Genomic DNA, 15,152 nt, shown 5'->3' with positions numbered 1-15,152 from the left:
TTATTTTGTTCACTTATTGTAAATTATTAAAAAAAAAAAAAAAAAAATTTCAAATGGATTTTCAGCGAAAACTTTACAAGATAACACCGTTGTCAAGCGTGTTCAATTAATGTTATAAAACGGGAATTTATTAAAGTGAATCTATGATCTCAGTCAAAATTACCTCAACATTTAATTAAGAAATTCAAAAATCCAAAATGAATTGTATTTTCTGAATTTCACATTTAGAAAAGGAAAAATACATCTAGATAGTGACGTTCCCTTGTCACTATCTTACGGTGTTTATATATCTCAACTTGTACGATATACTCGTGTATGTAACAACGTTTTACATTTTATCGAGAGAAAATGATGTTTTACTGAAAAATTATTACAAAAGGGTTTATCATCGGTACATGGACATCATTCAAACATGTAGACATCTTATAAGTTCAGGTATTTCACGTCCAATCTTTTATTGTAATATTAATCTTTACATAGCATAAAAATGTCAGTATTTACCGCAGAAGGTAACACACTTTTAAACAGACTTATTAAGAATGGATATACTTACGATATTGTTGTCAGGTCATTAAAGATTGCATATATTGGCTTTAATATTAATTCACTTATAGGGTCTTTGCATCGGAATTAAATACATCTTTAAAAAAAACAGCTGTTCGCATGACACGGGTTATGTTCTCCTCGTATATTTTATAATGGCATAAAACTAAAGACCTAACGAGAGGGATTGTGCCTGACATTCATATGATGAGGACATAATCTTTCAATCAGTTAAATTGAGATCTGGAGCTGACATGTTACCTCTTCTGCCATCGGACTCGGACTATTCTTGAACAGAACTTCACTGTGCGTCTTGTGATGCGTTTGCTTTTCGACATTGGCTAGAGGTATAGGGGGAGGGTTGAGATTTAATCCCGCTGGATTTTTTCGCCTTTCCAAAGTCAGGAGCCTCTTATAGTCTTGTATGGTTTTTACTTTTAGTTTCTTGTGTATAATTCGGAGTTTAGTATGACGTCTATTATCAACGAACTAGTAAAAATATTTGTTTAAAGGCAAGCTGGAGGACGCCTCCGGATGCGGGAGTTTCTCGCTGCATTGAAGACATATTGGTACCTTGTTGTCTGTTCTATGGTCGGGTCGTTGTCTTTTTGACACATTCCCCATTTCCATTCTCAATTTTATATTGTTGAGATACTGTAAGTACTGTTAGTAACTGGCTATAATATATTTTACTTACAATTTTTTATTTTGCATTTACTTAAACATCCTGCATAAAGAAAAATAAATTAGTTAATTTCCCACGGAATAAACACACTAATGTGAAATAGAAGTAGTATACATAGGTACCAGGCTGATAATTTGATATGCCAAACGGGCATCATTGACGCTCAGTTCAAAATAGACAGCCAAATCAAATACAAAGCTGAAAAGCATTGAGAAACCAAATTCGAAAAAAAATTGTGCCAGATATAGCTTCGATAATTTATGCCTGGGAAGAGAAAATCCTTAGTATTTCGACTAATTCATTTTTTTTGCAAACAGCGTGCCTCAAGGTCATAAAACTTTCGAGCATGATTTTTGTACTCAGACTCAAAAATCAACTAATCTTTTTGTGCTCCGAGAACTAAGCAAAGTTTTATGCCTTCAAGGCCAGATCTATTAAAATGACCATATGATGAATAGTCATGTCAACACCGAAGTCCTGACTATTAGAATTTTGATACCTTTGGGGAACTTAAATAAGTGCAATTCATGTACCAAATGTTTTAAACACCAAAATGACACACATTCTAATCAATTTTATTACATGAACAAAATTTAACTATAAAATAAACTCATTATAGATACGAAGAGTAAAGTTTTACAATTGAGCTAAAGTTATACTTAATGAAATCTGACAAATTATACGAAGCCCAAAAGGGATAAAATTGAATTGCCTACACGAAAAGGAAAGTTTTTGAGTGAGTTGAAAACTACCTTTTCGATAGGCCAATTCTATATAGTACAATATATAACATTTTCACAATGATAATTGACTGTTCTATGTGTTCTTTTACTTATATGTATTTAACAGCATGGAAATTAACCGACATTTTACAGCAACTGTTACTTTTATCAAGATTTTTCACTACGCATGTTCGTCTCGTACAGCATATATAATCAAATGATTTTATGATTAATACAGCTACTGATGCGTATTTGCTATCTTCACTAAATCTGTTTATATCGAATTGAAAATATTTCCATATTTTTTTGGTGATAAATTTAAAGATATATATTTACACTAGTATAGCTTCAAATAGTGTATACTAGAGTAGGTGTATTGTGCAGAGGAGCAACAGTTGTCCCGAGGCATAGCCAATAGTTACTATTCAGCGAATATCATGTCAGTAAGTGTTTTATTATATCGAAAAAGACAATAGACATTAAATGGCGGTGATAAATCAACTAAGTATCCTAATATTAAAAAGCAGAATCTCAACCATAACGTTTACCCCATAAATGTGTTGAAATGCCAAGGATATGTATTGCACTGACGTTAACCATAGATACAATAGGTAAAACACGACGTGACTACTCCCGCGGTATTTTAAACATCCTCCAATCGCTTAGCTGCATTGAAAATTCTGCGAAATATAATGACGCTTGTCAAATAGTTTCATCGACGTCCAAAAGTTGATAGGTTCAACAGTTCAACGCTTACAATTGAAAAAAAAAGTTAAAATATTGTGTATTTATTTTATATAGATAATCATATCTGAGGTATTATAAGTTTACATACTTCATTCTTCATTCTTATATGTCAAGAAGTCTCCGTTCGAATAACTTACTGTTCAAGTAATTACATGTGTGTATATATATGATGACATCCGTAAATCTAGTAACGGCATTCAGTCTTGGCCACAAGAACATCAGAAAAAAAAATCACAAGCTATTAACTATAAATTACCGTCCAGGGTTCCATATCGAAACTGCATGTACGCAAGTATAATTGTCCCAACTCCTACTAATACACTTAGTGAACCAATAATACCGTTTACAATTGTGTCAGCTGAAAGATATAATGCTTTTGTAAAATGTTCACATATATTTCTTGACAATTTTTTTTAAATAAGGAAAATAACAGGAAAACTAGGTACGTACATTGTACATACTATATAAAAAGGGATAGTTAATTCAAGATTAAAAAATCATGACGAGATATGCATGTTTCAAAAGAGCCCCATAGCTAGTTGACGTGCCCGGTTTCTCCTTTTCAGTGTTTTGAATTCCCCCATATTATTGTCAAACCTTATCCTGAAAACGTTATCAAATTATGAACATGAACAAGTTTGAAAAATCGGTAAAGGAGCATGTTCGATAAGGTCCTAAAATGGCCCCCTTTTTTAGCGTAAATTTCAAACTGGAATTTATTGACCAATATCACGATAAATTATAGCTAATACATTGACTAGATAGGATATGAGCCATTTTGTTGAAAATTTACGTTTCTGCGTTTCATTATGACGTCACAAGTTGTACTCATATTGATTTTTCACGAAAAAATCAATGAAAATGGGTAAATTATCAAAGATTATTTGACAGGAAACATAGAGCGCATACGTCGACAACAAAGATCTTTTTAAATAATGTTTGTGAAGACATTTAACATGTCTTATTTGAATATTAAGCTTGTCGACGCATGTGCTCTATGTTTCCTGGTCCTTTATTTGGTTGAAATCCAGCTGATTTTGTCAAATTTCACCAAAATCCCTTACCTTGACCTTTGTCTTTAAGGCAACTTAAAACAATTATTATCTTGTAACCATGAACTTTATAATTGGGGCCAAATATGGCCCTTACCGAACTTACTCCTTTATGTACTATACAATATTAAGACACAATAATATGTGGTGTAATTACCAGTGATACAACTCTCCATAAGAGACAAACTAATACAAAGGTCAACAACAATTGGTCACCGTAAATTCTTCAAAATCCATACCGCATACTCAGCTATACAAGGCTTCGAAATGTAACACACAGCACAACACTTTAAACGAATAAAACGAATGGCCTGATTAATGTTACACAGTATCATTAATAAACGAAAAACAAATAAAGTGAACAACAAAAAACCGATAACCATACCTTAACCGATGAAAAATGCACGTGATTTAGAACTAGTTTCTTGGTCCAAACCATCCCCTCACCTGGGACAGTGGTTTATTGGAACAACATAAGAACAAACTATGAAAACAATAAACAGAAAACAAATACTAATACAAGAAACACCATAAAATAATTACCACTCAATTACAGGCTCCGGACTTATGACCGGGACATGCATAATATACCAGGTTTAATCTGGTTTGTAGGCTCGTATCCTCAAATCACACGGCACAGTGTTGTCACAGTCTATTATAAGACCAAGCTATACAAGTCAGTTGAAAACCGCTAAATGCTCGACATCAATTCAAAGCAGAAATACATCTTACAAAAAAACATACCAGTCGTTGCAGGATATGAATACATCCCACAACAAAAACGACACAATGTATGGATATGAGAGTACACACAGTTACTGACAGCTATTTCAAAGCCAATACAATTTATTATAAATTAAGGCAACAGTAGTATACCACTGTTCGAAATTCATTAATCGATTGAAAAAAAAATCCGTGTTACAAACCAAAACTGAGCGAAACACATCAAATATAAAAGGAGAATTACGACACAACAGAAACACAATATTAAAATGTAATAAACACAGGAACGAACTGTAATATAACAATGGCCATTTTCCTGACTTGGTACAGGTAATTTTAAGAGAACAAAAAATGGTTGGTTGAATCTTAATTTGTGACTAGCCAAACCTCCCGCTTTTATGGCAATGTTAAATATAACATTAAAATGATAACTTTACATGACAAGACTACAATACAGATAAATGGGTGAACATATATGACAGACACACACGAATAATAGCTTAGAAAAGGTACCAAGTTTAAAATCTAATATGCCAGACGCATCTAAAATCTATTAATCTGTCAATACTTTCTGTTAGTTGGTTGGGTATCGTGCCTCTGTGACCTATTTCCGTTACCATTCTCAATGTTTTACATTTAAACGAAAGGAAGTCGTAATGTATGAATGTACTGCTTATCACATTTACTGCAGACACATGGTTTATCAGTTTGTAGTTATTGAGTTTAAACTACCTTTCAATTACTTACAAAAAGTGCGCATAGATCGGTTCGTTGTGTTTTTAGTGTGTCTGCTTGCTATTTGTTTTAACGGAATTTTGATTGAAGTATTGTTTTTCATTTTACTTAAAAGATACGGGTAGAATTGAACGAGCAAAGATATAAATTTAACCACGCTACATTCCTATTGTATCCGTCCTAATCCATATCCCTTTAATTATGTCGATGTTTTCATGTATTTCATATTGGATTTGTCGCTTATTGTTTAGCCCCTATACGATAGGGGTTTCGCTTATTGTTGAAAGTCGAATGCTGACACACGGTTAACGTTAATGATTCTCTTATGAGAAGATGTCACATTGATAACAATACAACATACATTGTCCTATTTCAATAATATGAGATGACACGTTAACGTTATATATAGTTTTGAAAGTAAAAGGCGATCGGAATACATCAACAACATGAACAATTAAGGTATGGTACTTTTATGTCGTTGACTGTTTTGATCTCTTTTCATGTTGTATATACGTTTCTACTTTTCTTTAATATATGTGCATAAAAAGTAAACTAACAAAAATACTGAACTCCGAGGAATATTCAAAACGGAAGGCCATTCTAAAATGGCAAAATCAAAAGTTCAAACACATCAAACGAATAGATAACAACTGTCACATTCTTGACATGTAACAGGCATTTTCTCATGTAGAAAATGGGGGATTGAACCTTGTTTTATAGCTAACTAAACCTCTCACTTCTTTGACAGTCGCATCAAATTCAATTCTATTGACAACGATGCGAAAAAAGCTATACATGATAGCATGCTATAATCCTTATCACTAAAAAAACCCATACAAACCTCTATTGCAAAGAAGCATAAAATGGCAGACAGACCAAGTATAATTTGTCGAGTATATGCAATACATCGATAATTCCTGTTTTTACTACTCCGATTGTTACTGTCGCGATCATAATACACTCTCTTTGAACTTTTATAGATTACAAGTATATATTTTTACATCAAACCTGCTAAAAAAACCTTTTTATACACAGCCACCGACAAGTTGTCATTAATCACGCATGTTGAAGCTGAGGTTAATTAATGTCTAGTTAAGAAGTCAAATCCAAACGTGATTAATTTCCAGTCCAGATAACATGGATGAGCAGATTCAGTATCAACAAAATTATGTAAGAATTTGTTTGTTGACCTAGACTGAGAGGGGGCACGGTAAATCCACCACTGTTCATTATGAATTATGATATCAATACTGATTGTTCTTCCAAATGTTAAACTGCTTACAATAGACCGGAAATATAATGACATGACTAAAATGAAATTGTATCGGATAGATCCGGAACTTATTCAATTATCTAGTTGCTTATTAAGTCAAACAGTAATCGATGTAAAAGAGTAAAATTTTCAGTATACCCTATCAAGTATATATGCCCTTGCATAAGTTTGACTTGTAGTTTTCTTCTGTTAAACATTTATAAGGTCTAGCTTTAGATTTAGTAGTTTAAATATCATTGTGATTTTTTGTAAAAAAATGTTTGTGCACAATACAGAACACATAAGTTGAAAGGTCACGATATGTTTGAATAATTATTACTTACTATCATCGTCAGATGTATCTACAGTTACTCTTATGGTTTGGTTTGGTGCATCTGTATCTACGACTGTAAAAAGACAAAACTTTTTTTATATTTCTATGTATATTAATTTCATATCTCAAGTAAATAGTTATACACTAGTAAGTTTTTGGGCCCCTTATAGCTTGCTGTTCGATGATAGCATAGGCTCAGTGTTGAACCCGAACCTTGATCTGTACTGGTTTCTTTTTTTTCTATTTTAACTTAAATGGAGAGTTGTCTAATTGGCACTCATACCACATCTTCCTATATCTATAGACCAGCATTTTAAACATTCTCCTTTCAATAGAAGTATATTGAAAAAAAATATGCATAAGCTGTGATCCCGAAAAAAAATTAAATTTATCCGCCGATGGTATTTCTTGCTCTTTTAAAATTCAAATGTTGGAACTATATTTGACTGTCTTTGTCAGTTAATAATTGCTGCTTCCGAAAGAAAATGTGTTAATCCTAGGGTATTTAGTTAACTGATATAATGCTTTCGAGAAAGCAAACATTCAAATATATCATTATCGGATGACTACTTAATAGGCTGTATAATTTACAAATACTAAAACTAAAGACATGTAAAACCCTTACCGTTTTGCTATCATAAGTGGTCAATTCGTCAGCAACCATACAAACATATGTTGGTAGAAGCAGATGGTGCTCCGTAATGAAAATCAAGGAATAAAACTTAAGAATTGGGGATTTGCATATTTCGGTGAAATTAACTGCTGTCAACACAAACGAATCTACTGGTATAGATCAGTCAAAAACAAAAGCAGCTAGACAAAGGACATTATTAAATCAAAGTGATTGGTAATATAGTTAGTTCTGCATGTATAAGGCGATGATAATCAAAGGTTCGAATTGAAGAAGGTCTGCCATTGAAAGTTATAGAAACGTGGTAGATTACCATCATAAGTTTTTCACTGTTTTGACCGTCATTGTCACAGACACCCTAAAAATAAGCAACACCATTGTTCTTATATTGTTGTTGTTTATAAGAAATGCAAGTTTTATCTCTTTTGTTTACTTTTCGACACGAATGATGATACCTCATAGTAATTTTTAGACATTTCAAGTGAATCAATTTCAGTTAGCCCAGTAACCAACAAAGTTCAAATGAAACGGTCGTGAGCAATTATAGGCAACCGTACGGCCTTTAACAATCGGTAAAATCCATACCCTGTTGTCGGTTATAAAAAGCCCCTGACAAAATTATGAAACAATCAAATTTAGAAAACACACAATCTAATTTAAAACAGTTTAGGAAAAATAATTATGACAGACATGGACCAACGACAACCATTGAACTGCATTAACCAAAATCCGAAAATTGTAGCAAGATGATGTAATATTGTCATGTCTTTTTTAAAATCGGAAACATTACAATTTATTTTGTAAGAACTAATAGCCTTCATGTTAAAGATGCGTTTAACTGTTCATTTTTTTTTATAAAAAAATGCGGCGAAAGGTACCAGCGGGACAGTCAAACTCACACTTAAAAAAAAAAGATTACTTGAATTTATTTAAAACAAGTATTACTTTTACTCAAATTAAGTAAAAACACAAGTTAACATGTTTTTAAAAAAATGAGTATTTGTTAGCAATGCCAAGTAATTGTAAGTAATTACATAGTAATTAAATTTAAGTATTTTTTCAATGTATCTTAAATAATTCTTTTAATGAAAACTTAAGTAATTTCTTTCCTGTATACTAAGTTATTCTTTTTATTATAGTAAGTAATTCATTTAATACATATTAAGTATTTCCTTTAATTATAGTAAGTAATTCTTTTGATAAAAGTAAGTAATTCTTTATAAAAGTAAATAATTCTTTTAATGATAGTAAGTAATTATTTTAATAAAAGTAAGTATTTCTTTTTTATTGAAGTAAGTACATCTTTTAATACAGTTTAAGTATTTCTTCTAATGATAGTAAGTAATTCTTTTAATACATTATAAGTATTTGTATAAATACAAGTAAGTAATTCTTTAAATTATAGTAAGTAATTCATTTAATACATTTTTAGTATTTGTATTAATAAAAGAAATTATTTTAATATTTATTCAGTACTTCTATTAATTATCTTAGTAATTCGTGTATCACTTGTAAGCCATTCTTTTATTTAATGCAATTTTTCTTGAAATAGTATTACTTGGAACAGTAAATTTATTTGTAGGTTTTTAGTAATTCTTTTACATATAAATTGTATTTATTTATAATATTTACAAATTAAAATAAACATTCTACGTTGTGTTATTATTAATGCATTTAATTTGAAAGGGTAACGTACCTTTTTGAAGAATGATCAAATACTAAATCCTTTCTTATAGTCCATTTCTCTTCTTGTTTGTTGTAAGTTAACATGGGCTACCTCCCTAGAAATTCTTTGTGCTACATTTTCTTTTAATTGAATTAGTACACAAAGAGTAGTCAGAAACATGAATACCCACAAAGTTTCCTTTTGCAAGGTTCTCCTTTCCTTTCTTGCTTGTCAATCGTGTAAGTATTTCAACAAACTCAGTATACTTTTGTTCAAATTCAAATCTGAATGAGTTCCACAGCCAGTTTTAAAAAATAGCTTACCAAAGTGAAATGAAACCTTTATTCTGCTTGGCCGAATATTTTTTCAGTCTCTAGTAAAAAACTACAGGACATATTATACAATTTTGTAATAGTTAATTATAAATTTTATCGAAACTAAATAATGTAAGTTTACATTATAAAAATTTTATAAAAAATGCATAATGTTGATTTGAAGATATTTTGATATGGAAATTAGCTAAGTAATGACTTGTAATTCTGATACTAAGTAATTCCAATCATTTTTTTTAAGAATTTGAAGTTATTATATAAAAAACTGGCTATTTTTTCCAATTTGGAATTATCTTAATTATGTAATTTGCATGATTTCTTGTGCTTGAAATTCCATGTTTATTCTGTATTATATTGTATTAGTATTGCATAACACTTTCCATGCAATGTATTTTGTATAGATAGTGTTGTACATATTATTGACAATTTGTTATCTTCTTTGTAATAGAAAGTGTTGTGCACCACACTTTACATTGAAATAAGAATAAACATGAACTTTATAAGAATTTCAAGCGCAGGAAATTATGCAAATTCCATAATTAAAAATACTTTCAAGTTGAAATAATAGCCTGTTTAAAGAAAATTGATTTCCAAACTCATGCAATTTCAGTCTGAAACCTATATTTATATATATATATATAAATCTGTTGTAGAGTTTTCACTGACTCAGACGTACTTATAAATATAATTGTTTTCTGTGACTGTATCTTGCATTAATTTGTAGGATCCTTTACTATAGATAATTGCGCTGATCTGTAACAATAACATCTCCACGCCTTATATATCATGTACTGTAGTACAACGCTAGATTAAAACTGACGAGGAAAGGTAACACACGGCCACTGAAAGCTTTATTTTGAGGCCCAGGTGGTCGTGTGGTGTAGAGGGACGGCTACAGTGCAGGCGATTAGGTGTCACGATATCTCAGTAGCAAGGGTTCGAATCCCAACGAGGGAAGAACAAAACATTTGCGAAAGCAAATTTACAGATCTAACATTGTTGGGTTGATGTTTAAACGAGTTTATATTTATATATGTAAATAACACTAGTAGCACGATTTCAGTCTGAAACGGTCATTTTGGTCTGATCGTATCTTAATTGACTGGATTTACCGCTAGAGGAAAGCGTCAAGATTTGTCAGATCGTTCAGTCTCCATTCGGATCGATAGTCTCATTAGGTAAATTAGTCCCGTTAAGGCATGTCAAGATATTTAAGACTGTATCTTCTAGCGAGCTGTTTAGATCCGTTAAGACCGTGTCAGACCAAAACAGACCATGGATACAAACTGACGTCAAGATGTTGTCAGACCGTGTCCAGTCGTGTTCAGATTTTAATAATTTGGACACAAAACGAGTGAAACTTTCCCATTATTTATCAGGGGTTGCTCCCCTTTCAAGAATAAAATAAAACTGTGAAAGAAGACGATTTTTCGTAACTGAAAGTCTACCACGTCCCCTTAATCATGTTATTTAAATAAAACAAATATTCAATTTTAATTCTAACTTCTTCCTATTTAATTATTTAACACTGTTTTATAATTATATAAATAAAAAAAGTAGCTCAAAGTCATACTGCTGCACAAATCGCCGCGAATTGACTAAAAAAAATCAACAGATTGCCGAAATAATATTTGATTATTGAATATAAGCACCTGAACCTTTGTATTTAATGGTTTACAAGTGATTGCAATACGTTTTATATGCAATTACAGACTGCCGTACGTGGTGAAGAATTTGTCATTCATTTTTACACCCTTATTTAATAATATTAACGGATGTCGGCCGTGAACACTTGAAAACGTGATCTTAATATGTTAAATTAAATTTAAGATGTAACTATTTTTAAATATTGTAAATGAATGCATTATCATTTATCTTTTATGTTACCTATATAAATTGCATTTGAGTAAATTTGAGGCAGGGAAAAAAATATATAGATATAACTCTGTCTTTTATCGTTTTCTGTTTATTGTCATGACATTGTCCGTTAACTATATTTTTGCCAGACTCATGCGTTTGACTTTCCATCTTTATTTTTTAATGTGTCTATAATTGAATCGAGAGCCTTTTGTAAAAAAAAAACTACATACCAGAAGCCTTCGTTAAAAAATAAAGTTTGAATATTATAGCAGAAAAAGGCTTATAAATTCATTCAAATTTATATTTGAAATAGGATAAATAATCAAGAAAATGTTTATAAATACGTCAGACACTGTACTTAAAGTACATTTAAAGACCAGGTTACATATATATTACATGCATACAGCATAATAAAGCTGGTTTAATTTGAATGACTATCCATTAGGGACATTTTTCGACGATAATTAATCAAATCTGACAAGTTTAATTAAAAACGGAAAATAATTCTTCGCCCGTAAACGATTTAACGTTACCGTACCCTCTTTATTTTTGTTGCATGTCGCATGTGTGTCGGCAGTGTCAGCGCTTCTAATAGCTAACTTATTTTACATAAAATCGTTGACATGGTAGAAGGAAACTATAGTACAATATAAGCTGAGCTGGAAATTGCAATTGGTGAGTAGAAATGAATATTTTAATACATGTCTATCAGAATAATCATTGATCATGGATCATCACCCAAGAATTTGAAGGAAAAATGTTCACATTTGTTAAATTTGTGCATACAGGTATGAATCGACGTTCCAATACTCCACACTCTTGGATAGTAGCCTGTTCAAAGGCAAAGTAAGAATTTGGGCTTGTTAAAAAATTGTTCCTGTGATTGGACCCCCCTCCCTTTTTCATGTTTTTTGGAAGATCAATGCATGATTTAAAAAGTTACATATAAACTAGTATGGTTTAAACCTCCTTTTAAAAATGGCGGGATCCACCCCTGTTTATTGCCTAACATGCATTGACATGTGGGGTATTCACAATGGTATGGTTGTGCGGGATGGCCTATACAACAGTTACAAGACCTAAACCCCTGATCGAGTAATCCTATATATTGTATGTTAATGTATTGATAACTGTCACGTCCTAAATTTGCATGAAATATTTGTCACTTTTTTTTATTAACCAATAACCAACCAATCTTCACATGTTACGATGTAGTCCGAGACAAGCTTGTCTGGCAAAACAGCCGTTTGGACGTCAGAGTAATCTCAGACTAGTTACGACGATGATATACCTATTTATATAGCCTCTGGTGGGTGATGTACAATAATTATAATTTGTCACATATGTGTTATGAATACCTTCAACATGTTCAAGGCTTGGGTTTATATATATGCAATAACCTCAAAATTGCCCGGGGCAAAAAAAAGAGTATATTGATATTGTGCCCTGACATGCCTGATTCCAAATGATGAGACGACATTGCGTCCTTAACAACAATTTTTAACACTTTTCATCGTTTGTGATAAGAAATTTAAGATTTTACCGGGTATGATTCATTATTTTGTTATAAATGATTTGTTATGCTCTAAATTTTGTAGAACTTTAATATATGTTATAACAAGAAAAAGAAATTATGTTGAAATTTTTATTTTTATCTTTTGTATATTAATTATTATTCACTGTCATGACTGTCATGACTAAATAAAAATTAGATCCCACGCATGCGCGGCATAGTTACTGTAAATAAGTGCTGGACACGTTATCATCAGTATGTTGATGGATTATAAAGAAGAAGAAGAATCTTATAAATACTATTTGCTTTGTCACCATGTCACGTTGGTAGTAATATTCAACAAATTCTATTTTAAAATAAAAAAGTATTATAAATTGATCACAACAAGTATAGTGCTATACAATGCTATATCCTCTATTAGACAGTAACCCTTCAATGAAGTATACACCTAAGAAAACATTGATGTAGAAAGAGAGAACATTTTGTTTTAGAAATAGAACCTCAAAAAAGGGTTTTATTCTTCTTCTCATAAGGGACTTATCAATTAAATTGTATAAGTCATAAATTCATTTCTTTACATCATTAAACTTTGTTGTCAAGCAAATTATGATTGCTAGTTTTTCTTGTAGATAAATTATACAAGTTTATATATAATAAATACTTTATTCTTAATGTATGTTTTTTTTGTAGATAAGATATCACATTGGTTTGAGCATGATTCCCAGCCAGATTATGAAGCGGCATATATCATGTATATCAATGTATATATAGGAAATATATAGTGTCACTAAGTTACTCTCATATGGTACCTCATTTGTACCTGTAGCTATAAATTGTGAAATGGTGGATTCATTCATAATTTTGTGTTACTTATTGGTTTGGAAATAACGTTGATAGAGCTAACAGCATTATGTCATGATGTACAGTTGATGGGATGATCTGATTGGACAAAAAGAGAATTGTGAATTGAACAAATAGCAAACTTACAATTCATAGAAAAAATGTAGGAAATACAACATGTACAATGTACTACATTACTTGGTGACAGAGCATACCTTTGATATATATATATATATTTGAAATAAGTAATATTAACAATTTGAAATAAAGAGAATTTAAAGTTTTCTAGGAATATTAGTAGTGCATCATATCTTAATTCCATGATTATCTTGGATAGTTATATCATTAAGAATAGAAAATTGGAATAATGGAAATTTCTAGTTTCAGTGAATATCAATCATTGTCAATACTAAACGTGCAGCATCATGATCATACATCATCTGATTCACCTTGGATAATTATTCATTTGAAATAAGAATTTGGATATAATAAGAGTTTCTATGCTGCCATTGCTATTGTTGGCTACATGTACCACCAGGGAGTGTTAAAACTCCTTTACTTTCCATGAGGGTCTGTCACGGTCCATCACTATTGGTTAGTGTCATATATATGCATGATGATGGAAGTTTTTACCAACCTAGACAAGCTTTAGTTTACAGCCCTGGCATGGTTGTTGGTTAGAGTCGAATGACAGCTTGCAGTATAGTTATAATAGTCTGAATGTATCTACATGTATTTTAATAATCTTCTAAATTACTGTTCATTCTGAAACTGGCATTTTATAATAGTAGTCAAACATATTAAACAATACATGTACTTCAAAGTATCATTTTATTTTGTCTCGCCTTACACAAAAGTCATGAAAGTTGGTTGTATACAAGAAATTTGTATTACAGTCTTGGGGTGATGATGTAAGCTATTTTATAGAGCTTTACATTTTAAAAGCTAAAAGAGCTGGATGTTTCTTGTCTTGTATTCAGATGCTAGTAGGTAATTAATATGTTATGATGTTTCAGTTTGCCATTATATGTACATTGCACCTGACCCCATATTCATGGTTCAATGACTGCATGTAAAATATACTGTTACTTAATCAATGAAATGCTCTTTTATACTGTATATTTTATATATGTAATTGGATACATTTTATTGTATATGAGTATCTTGAAAGATCTACTTGTCTATCAGGTTGGGTTGACCTGACCTTGACCTTCATGGATAATTTAAGTGATTAAGGTTATTTCAGTTTGATACAATGTTAACATGGTTAGGTTTGTTTCTCAGTTTATACTTCCTAATCATGCTAATAAAATTGACACTGGAAATGGGGAATGTGCCAAAAAAGACAACAACCCAACTTCAGAGCAGACAATAGCCGAAGGTCATCAATGTTTCTCATAAGCTATAAGCTACATTGTACATGTATAGGATCACTACTTTTGGCATAATTATGGAATAAATGTAAGTTGTTCATGAAATTATCTGTCCTATATCTGTCTGGCATGGTTATTTTGACT

General features: G+C 31.2%; 1 long non-coding RNA gene across 1 annotated transcript; it reads left to right on the top strand.

Annotated features, from left to right (window-relative positions):
- Positions 1-11,844: 11,844 nt before the first annotated feature.
- LOC143058888 (uncharacterized) lies at positions 11,845-14,458 on the top strand. The gene is made up of 2 exons (XR_012973275.1): positions 11,845-11,957; positions 13,486-14,458. It is a non-coding gene; the product is annotated as an uncharacterized LOC143058888 (long non-coding RNA).
- Positions 14,459-15,152: the final 694 nt, after the last annotated feature.

Source organism: Mytilus galloprovincialis, chromosome 14, assembly GCF_965363235.1.
Source record: "Mytilus galloprovincialis chromosome 14, xbMytGall1.hap1.1, whole genome shotgun sequence".
NCBI lineage: Eukaryota > Metazoa > Mollusca > Bivalvia > Mytilida > Mytilidae > Mytilus > Mytilus galloprovincialis.
The sequence above is the reverse complement of the archived record's forward strand: the minus strand, read 5'-3'. Positions and strand labels throughout refer to the sequence as shown.